The sequence below is a fragment of the Sarcophilus harrisii genome, chromosome 1 (assembly GCF_902635505.1).
Source record: "Sarcophilus harrisii chromosome 1, mSarHar1.11, whole genome shotgun sequence".
Lineage (NCBI taxonomy): Eukaryota > Metazoa > Chordata > Mammalia > Dasyuromorphia > Dasyuridae > Sarcophilus > Sarcophilus harrisii.
Window position 1 is genome coordinate 619,652,582 of NC_045426.1, and position 9,466 is coordinate 619,662,047.

The window sequence follows — 9,466 nt, forward strand, 5'->3', positions numbered from 1 at the left end:
TAGGGATGGCATTTGGAGAGGTAAGAAATGGTTATAGGGGTTTATGAAGACAAAGTTAGGACAGACAGGGTTATTAGACAAACAGATTGGAGAATGACATGGGTAGAGTTTAAAAGAATTTCATCAGGCATTTACCAAATCCTTTTGGACAAGATGGAAAAATGGGAGATGAATGATGAGATGTTTGGGGGGAGGGGAGTTTGAATTGATTGAACAATTAGACTCCATGAATGTTGATTAATGGCTAAATGTAACTTGAAAGGAAGTTTCTAGGCAGTGCCTTAAGGCTCAGTTCTTGGCTTTGTTCTATTCAACATTTCTATTAATAGCTTAGATTATGACATTGCATGTTGGTCAAATTGTTAGAGACTAGAAACTAGAAGAATTAATATGTTGAATTTCAAATTTGAGATTAAAGAATATAGCAGCTGATTGGAATGGGGGACTGGATCTAATATGATGAAATTAAATAGTAAAAAATGTAAAGTTTTGAATTTGGATTCATGAAATCAATTGAATTACATAGGATGGGGGTGGCTTACACAGGATAGCGTATGGGTAGAAAACATTACTGTGAAAAACAAGTGGAGATTCCAGTTTACTGCAAACCCATAAAATGATGATGATAGTCTGCCTTGTTTAGACTTATCTGGAGATTTGGAGGAGATGTAATGGGAAGGCAGGTTAAAGAAGCTTTCATTAGACATGATTCATAATAAGATAGAACTCCAGAAATCGGTGAGGGACAGAGTTGGGTTTGGCAGTTTACCTGAAAGACTGAAGCTCAGGAAAGAGACTAAATCTGATAAATATACCCAAGTCTCTCCAGAAGAGAGAGGCCATTGGATCCATGGGAGCTGATAAGATCACCAAGCAGAGTAGTATAAGGGGGAGAAAAGAAGAGATACTAAGACAGAAACTTGATGGACGCCCATAATTAGTGGGCATGACCTGGAAGAACATTAAGTAAAGAAGAGTGAGAATTAGTCAGACAGGTAATTGGAAAATGAGAAGAAAGTAGCTGAAAAAGGGTAGTTGCAGAGAAATTAAAAGGATGAGAATTGAGAAAATGCCATGACTGGAGAGATCATTAAGAGAAGTACTTTCTGTTGAATGATGAGGTCAAAAACAGGGAAGAAATATAGGTATATTCATAAGCAACAATGGAGTCAGGATTTGAACCCAGATTTTTTTTCTATAATCATTTGCAAACATGATATTTGTACTATAGTCATCCTTTTTATCCTCTTCTCAGAAGCCTAGATTCTGGAAACTGGCACATGAACTCTATTTGAAAAGCTTTTGCCTTATCTTTCTCCAGAATCAGGCTTTCTCATTATCTGCCAGTCACTCTAAAGTTTTGCTGTCCCCATTCTATCTCCCCTCTAAATTTTGTTTTCTCCATAAGAATGTATGCTCCTTGAGAGGATAGACTATATTGTTTGTTTGTATTTTTATCTCCAGCACTTAGCACAATGCCTGGCTTCTGGTAAATGCCTTAATAAATGCTTTTTTATTTATTCATATGCTCTGATTCCTTATCTAAAACTCCTTGATCAACTTCATGCTTCCTGTCTTAATAAATAATTAATGAATCAAATTTAATTTCATTATTTTGTTATTTTTAAGGTCCCACATAGCTCTGACATTCTATCTAAAATTCTCTCCTCTCTAATACTGTCTGTCTCTTATCTCCTATCCTTTCTCTTCTCTCCCATCTCTTCTCCTTCTTCCTCTGTTATTCTTATTCTCCTCCTCCTCCTCTTCCTCATCCTTCTTCTACTTCTTTCTTCTTCTTCTTCTTCTTCTTCTTCTTCTTCTTCTTCTTCTTCTTCTTCTTCATGTTGTTGTTGTTGTTGTTGTTGTTCTTCTTCTTCTTCTTGTTCTTGTTCTTCTTCTTCTTCTTCTTCTTTGTCCTCTATATTCTCTCTGTTTCTCTGTGTCTCTTTTCTGCTCTCTTTCTTCCTGCCTCTGTCTATCTCTGTTCCTGTCTGTCTTTCTGTCTATTTCCTTTTCTCTCAATCCTTTTTCTCCTCTATTAGTCATTAAAGCTTTGCTGCATAGGTTATCAATATATCCCTCATGTGGTTTGGGTGGTAGGCTTGAGTGAAGTTGTTCTATTTGGAACCAGACAGGCTGCCAATAGGAAGTATGCTGACTATTGAGACAAGCCAGGGTCTGATTGAAGATAGATGTCCAAGATCATTAGCCCTAGGTTTCAGCTTAATGGTTTCTTGACAGACTAACCTGTCCATGAATTGCAATTGAAGAGCAGATAGTCTACATGGGAGTTGGCCGGCAGTCAGCACTAAGAAGAAATCCTTAATTGAATGCAATAAGAAAACAAATTGCTTCAACATCAAGATAAGCAGTTGGTTCCAAGTGATTAGAAAACATTAAAAGTTTGACAAGCTTCCAGGATGGGGGAAAAAAAAAACCCTGTTATGATGAAAATGGGAACCAGGGAAAGTGGATGAAAAGTCATCTTTGAAGCTAACTAGACCTCCCTGTGTGGTAGCTAATGGCTCAGTGTTTTGAGTGCCAGACCTGAAGTCAGGACGACTTATCTTCCTGAGTTCAAATCTGGCCTCAGATACCTCCCATGTGTATGACCCTGGGCAAGTCATTTAACCCTTTTAGCCTCAGTTTCCTCATCTGTAAAATAAGTTGGAAAAGGAAATGACAAACCATTTTAGTATCTCTGCTAAGAACACTCCAAATGGAGTTATGAAGAGCCACACAACTGAAAAATGTCTGTTCAGGCCTTTCTATATACTATTGCCTGAGGCTGATTCTGGACTGGATCTTTTCCATCTCTAATTTCATATCCTAGAGGAGACCCAGTCAAATACATAGGCAGAGCTGGACATTGCCCGCATAATGTAATTTAAAAGGACTCAGAATATTTATTTCATTGGCCTGTCACAACATTGTGATGCAATAACTTGAACCCTATTTTATTCATTCATAGGCTCATATATCTATAATTAGAAATCTTGAATCAGAAGTAATCTAGTTTAACCTGCTTATTTAATAGGTGAGTAAACTGGGATCCAAGAAAGTTATGTGTTTTGCCCAATATCACAAGTTAAAAGCACTAGAAGGATTTGAACATAGGTTCTCTAATTCTAGAGCCAGTACTCTTTTGAATATAGTATAATATCTTATTTTCAGGAAGCTTTCCTTTATCATTCTGACCCATAGTGATCATTTTCTTCTCTTATTCTTTTTTTTTTTATATATTATAGCTTTTTATTTACAAGTTATATGCATGGGTAATGTTACAGCATTGACAATTGCCAAAACTTTTGTCCAATTTTTCCCCTCCTTCCCCCCACCCCCTCCCCCAGATGGCAGGTTGACCAATACAAGTATAAATTAAATACAATATAAGTATACATGTCCAAACTGTTATTTTGCTGTACAAAAAGAGTTGGACTTTTAAGAAGTGTACAATTAGCCTGTGAAGGAAATAAAAAATGCAGATGGACAAAAATAGAGGGATTGGGAATTCTATGTAGTGGTTCATAGTCATCTCCCAGAGTTCTTTCACTGGGTGTAACTGGTTCAATTCATTACTGCTCTATTGGAACTGATTTGGTTCATCTCATTGCTGAAGAGGGCCATGTCCATCAGAATTGATTATCATATAGTATTGTTGTTGAAGTATATAATGATCTCCTGGTCCTGCTCATTTCACTCAGCATCAGTTCGTGTAAGTCTCTCCAGGCCTTTCTGAAATCATCCTGTTGGTCATTTCTTACAGAACAATAATATTCCATAATATTCATACACCACAATTTATTCAGCCATTCTCCAGTTGATGGGCATCTACTCGGTTTCCAGTTTCTGGCCATTACAAAGAGGGCTGCCACAAACATTCTAGCACATACAGGTCTTTTTCCCTTCTTTAAAATCTCTTTGGGATAATAAGCCCGGTAGTAACACTGCTGGATCAAAGGGTATGCATAGTTTGATAACTTTTTGAGCATAGTTCCAAATTGTTCTTCAGAATGGTTGGATCCATTCACAACTCCACCAATAATGTATTGGTGTCCCAGTTTTCCCACATCCTCTCCAGCATTCCACATTATCTTTTCCTGTCATTCTAACCAATTTGACAGGTGTGCAATGATATCTCAGAGTTGTATTAATTTGCATTTCTCTGATTAATAATGACTTGTAGCATCTTTTCATATGGCTAGAAATAGTTTCAATTTCTTTGTCTGAAAATTGTCATATCCTTTGACCATTTATCAATTGGAGAATGGCTTGATTTCTTATAATTTTTTTTTTCTGATTCTTAGCCAGACATTAGTGGATATTTGGGTTCCTTTTAAGTCTTTTGTATTTTATTCTATGCAGTTAAAAATAGTATTCTGAGAAAGGCCTCATAGGTTTTTACCAGATTGACAAAGGGGCCCAGAATCCACATAAAAAGTTAAGAATCCTTGCCCTAGAGCATTACTGACCATTCTTTGGGTACCCAATAATGCAAAGCACCAAGTGTTAGACAGCTTTTTTTGTATAAGTTCTACCTCCCTAACTACTCTGTAAGTTGCTTTAAGAGCAGAAATGAGAGGTGTGCTGGAGGCAATTTGAACTGGGAGCAGGCTGTTAAATTTTCATTGTGAACATTTAGATCTTGGAAATCAACAATGCTAAAAATCAGGTCCTGAATTATTTTTTAAATTAATTATCTTGACTTAAGTGATGGAGAAACTATAAATAATAAAGATTAAATTTTAAAATGTTATATGTCACCCCCTCCCTTTTGTAGATTTGATTTTTAAATATGTATTAGCATACTTCCAGCAAAGACTATCCAATGCTTCAATTTAATAAGTATTTCTTAGGTACCCATAATGTAGAAAAAACATTGGATGACTATATTGATGTGGCAATTCTCTCTTATAGTATGGATTCAAAACTGTCCATGCTTTCTTTATCTCTCATCTCTTCTCCCTCTTCCTCTGTTATTCTTATTGTCCTCCTCCTCTTCCTCCTCCTTTCTTCTTCTCCTCCTCCTCCTCCTCCTTTCTCCTCCTCCTCCTCTTTTCTCCTCCTCCTCCTCCTCCTCTTTTCTCCTCCTCCTCCTTTCTCCTCTTCTCTCCTCCTCCTCCTCCTCTTTTCTCCTCCTCCTTCTCCTCCTCCTTTCTTGTCTTCCTCCTCCTCCTCCTCCTCCTCCTCCTCCTCCTCCTTCTCCTCCTCCTTCTCCCTTCTTCTCCTCTTCCTCCTCCTTCTCTTCCCCCTCCTCCTCCTTCTTCTTTTTCCTTCTTCCTGGTCCTACATCTCTCATGATATCTTTAATGCTGCCCATTTACAATAATTATGTGTTTCAGTTTACTCATCCTTGTATCTCTCCATTTTCCTTTGAATGATCCACAGCTTTAATTCTTTGGAAAGTGGGCATTCAATGCCTTGCAATTATACAGCACTACCAGAATAATATTAATGCTAGCAAATTAGAATAATAAAATAATAAAAAGTGAAATGGATGAGAGAACCTTGTACAGAGTTATAGCAATATTGTTCTAAGAATAACTTTGAATGACTGTCATTTGGATTATAAATATCAAATCAGTTTCAAAGAACCTATCAGGAAGATGCTATGGCCACATCCAGAGAAAGAATTGATAAAAATTATGTATAGTATGGTTACACACACACACACACACACACACACACACACACACACTTTTGTCTTCTCTAGAGGGTGGAGAGAAGAGGGAAAAAAGAACAGTAGAGAACAAAAGAAACTTGGAAGCATAGAAAAGCAGCATAGCTTTGAAAACAACGTGTTGTCAGCTGCTATGGTGACTACCAAGAATCAGAGACTGACACTGGTTGACTGCGCTGACCTTGCTCCCGGAGTGAGGAGCCAGGAGGAAGAGAGCTGGTGAGGGGGGACCTGTTGCGTCAGTCCCCTAAAGGGATTGGAATTGAAGAAGCTAACATACTGAAAAGCATCAACCAGGAGACCTTTGATGATGACAAGGTACAAGAAAAGATCACAGCGTTTGACATGGACCCTGAGGAAGCTGTGGGAGAACTCACCCAGCAATTTGAATCTCAAGGCGTTAATCTGACCAACATTATAAAAATGAGACTTGCAAGTACTTGTGGTGACCAAAGGCTAAAACATAAAATTTTGTAGACCCTAGGTGCTCTCCAGAAGTCTGTTGATGCTAGGGACCCACAAGCAGTGCTTCGGTGAGCAGTGCCGGGACAGGTCACCAGCCACTGCCTGGCTGCACCCAAGGGCGCGTACCCTGTTGTGTTCTCAACCCACCAACGAGCTGTGAAAGAAGACCAAGGCTTCTTGGTAAAGTCCCTGAATGCCCTCCTGCTTTTACTGAGAGTCAGCTAGATCTGTTGCATCCCCGGGGACTACAGCTGCTAGTGGCCACATTGAAGGAGTTCTAGGGGATGGCCGAAGTGATGTGCTGCGCTCCGTCGTGTCTGTCTCAAGCGGGAATAGAGACGGTAGAACTTGGGGAGAGAGACCATTCTGCTGCTTTTAACCCGGGCCATCGAGAAGCACAGCGGCAGAGCCAAGGTGATCATCAAGTCCTACTTCGATCTGAGAATCATGACATTTGATGATGACATCGAGTGCCCTTTGGCCATGTACTTGACCACGCTAAGATGATAGTCAAGAGATAAAGAGTTTAAGGGGTTCTTGTGGAAGCAGCTAAAGCATCTGCTCTTCTCGGTGAGCTGTGTGGGTACTCTGTTCCACCTGGCTATTCAGAATGAATTGTCAGAAGAGCGTCTGTCTGAGTGGAGCGAGTGGGGAGGTGCTCATTTTCATGGTGGTTCTTCTGGCTGACTGCATCGACCATAAGGAGCTGGTACGGCAGGTGCTAAACGTCTTCTGTGCCTTCGCTGGCAACGATAATGTAAAGCATGCCATTGTCAATGCAAGTGAAATAGACTTCGTTGTGATGGTGATGACCTGACATTTCTCCAGTTCCCAGAAGTGTGAACAGATCTGTGCAGCCTTGTGCATGTTGGCCCTGTGCAAAACACACAACAGCCAGGTAATTGGGAAGTGGAGCAGAGGAAGAGGGGCTTGGAAGCCCTTTGGGTGGGTCATAAAGTCAGCATGCAGAAACCAGCTTGCTTGATGATCTATAATTTTATAGCCCAGACATTCTCCCAACCCATCCTGGACTTGGTGCAGATAGGCTCATCATGGAAGCCTGAGCCACACACCAGGAATGAAATGATGCCCTAGGAGACTTAGACTGAAAAGTGGAGCTTTGGGAATTCTGGGCAGGAGAAAAAGAAAACCTTGCACCTTGAAGGCCCTCCTCTGCCAGCAGTCTTCAGGAACATTGCACACTCCAACTGGGCAGAAGGAAGCAACTGGGCTGAGAACTTTGAGCTCTCTGAGATATCAGGTACAATGCTTCTCTGCTTCTTAGAAGCCTCACGGAAGAATGTTAGCTTCTATTGGCTCAGAAGTAAAATTTTCTACCTTGGGACTACCTTTATCCTGTATTTTTCTGAAGGCCATAATTAGGAACTGATTGGTTTGGAAGCAACAGACTCTCTTCCTCTCAGGGTGATTTTGGCCATTGTCTTCTTTGTTTGAATATGGCAGTCATTTGGTAGTCATTTTTTCCCCTGCTTTATCATCTTTAGGCCAAAATGCATATTCTTGTGAATGTGGGACAGCCAGCCAGACTCATGAGTGGAAGGCCATGGAGGTCTTCCTATCACTTTGATTTGACTTTCATTTGCTTAAAACAGATAGTGGAGAATGATATCTGAGAAATGCTTCTCAAAAACTGAAGGTCAAACATTAAAAACTTGCCTACCCCATTCATTTTCTTGATAGTTTAAAATCATCCTTTGATGAATCAGTTCACTTCTTGGTTGCCACCTTTTTTAGTCAATTGCTCCTTGATCATATCACCAATCTTTCCTTGCCAACTCTTAATCTGCGATCCCTTCCTTCATTCTTTGCCTTGCTGGAGAAAAATCATAAAACTATGCTGACTACAAATTTGTGCCATATAATCTTCCTTAAGGCCACCTTTCTTGTTCCTCAAACAAGAAACTTGAGGCATTTTCTCTGGCTGTCCCCTCATGCATTGAATGCTCTCTCTCCTCACCTACAGCTAATAGAAGTTCCTTTAAACCCCAACTAAAAGTCCATCTTTTACTGAAAGCTTTCCCCAATTCTTCTTAATTCTGCTGCCTTCCCACTGTAAATTATTTCCTGTTTATTCCAATTTGTTTGCTTATCATTATCTCTTTTAGCTTTTGTGTTCCCTGAGGGGCAGGGCTATCTATTGCTCTTCTTTGTTGTCCTAGAATTTAGCTCAGCATCTGGGGCTCATAATGAATGCTTAATAAGTGATGATTGACAGATCAAAAAAAAAAAAAAAAAAAAGAAAAGAATGTGTAGCATTTATTACAAAGTTTTTTTTTTTTTAAATCAAACATTATGAAAGGGAAATTCATGGTTTTATATTGAATCCTCTTATGTCATGGTGTGTATATGTCTTCATATTTAAATTCAAAATCAATGTTAAAAATAAATGAGCAAAAAAGGACATAGACACAAGTTGTACAAATGAATATATAAATTAAATCATAGAGAATTCTCATGTTTAATAATATAACTTCTATGTTACTTCTCACATTGCATTAATTATAAAATGCTACAGATTAGTTGCATACATCATGTATTTTTCCACTTTCAGAAACATACTTGATTAAACAAGAATTTATTATGTGCTTATATGTTAAGCATTATGTTAGGCACTGGGAATATAAACAGAAAGAATAACAATCCCTACTCTCAAGGAGTCTACATTCTATCAAGGGATTTTGTTCTTGAACTGTTTTAGTTCTATTTTACTCTTTACAACTTTACTTTGGGATTTTCTTGGCAAAGATACTGGAGTGATTTGCCATTTCCTTCCTCAGTTCATTTTCAGATGAACTAAGGCAAACAGGGTTAAATGTCTTGCTCATTGTCACATAATTAAGTGAGGCCATATTTGAACTGATGAAGATGAATTTTCCTGATTTCAAGCCCAGTGATCTATTTACTGTACCACCTAACAATTCTATCAGAGGACATAATGACTGTGTTTGTGTATATGTTTGTATGTATATACATATATCTCCTATCTATTTATCTATGCAGGACAAACACAAAAAAAAAGATAAATACAAAAAAAGTTAAATAAAAGTTTATTGGGGAGAGAGAGCATTAACAGTTGGTTGAATGAAAAAGGATTCTTTTGTACCTAGAAGGCAATTTTTCAGATGATTCTTCAAGGAAAAGAGATTCTATGAAGCAAAGATAAAGAAGGTATATATTCCAGACCTCAAGATGGCAAGTACAATGGCAAAAATACAGAAAATAGTGGGTTGCTTTTGAGGGACAGAGAGAATGCTGGGTTGATTGAATTGTAGAGTAGAAGAGGGAGAGTAATGTTCAATG

General features: G+C 38.6%; 1 pseudogene; it reads left to right on the forward strand.

Annotated features, from left to right (window-relative positions):
• LOC100923662 overlaps positions 1–7,254 on the forward strand; it is a 147,974-nt pseudogene extending 140,720 nt beyond the window's left edge.
• The last annotated feature ends 2,212 nt before the right edge of the window (positions 7,255–9,466 follow it).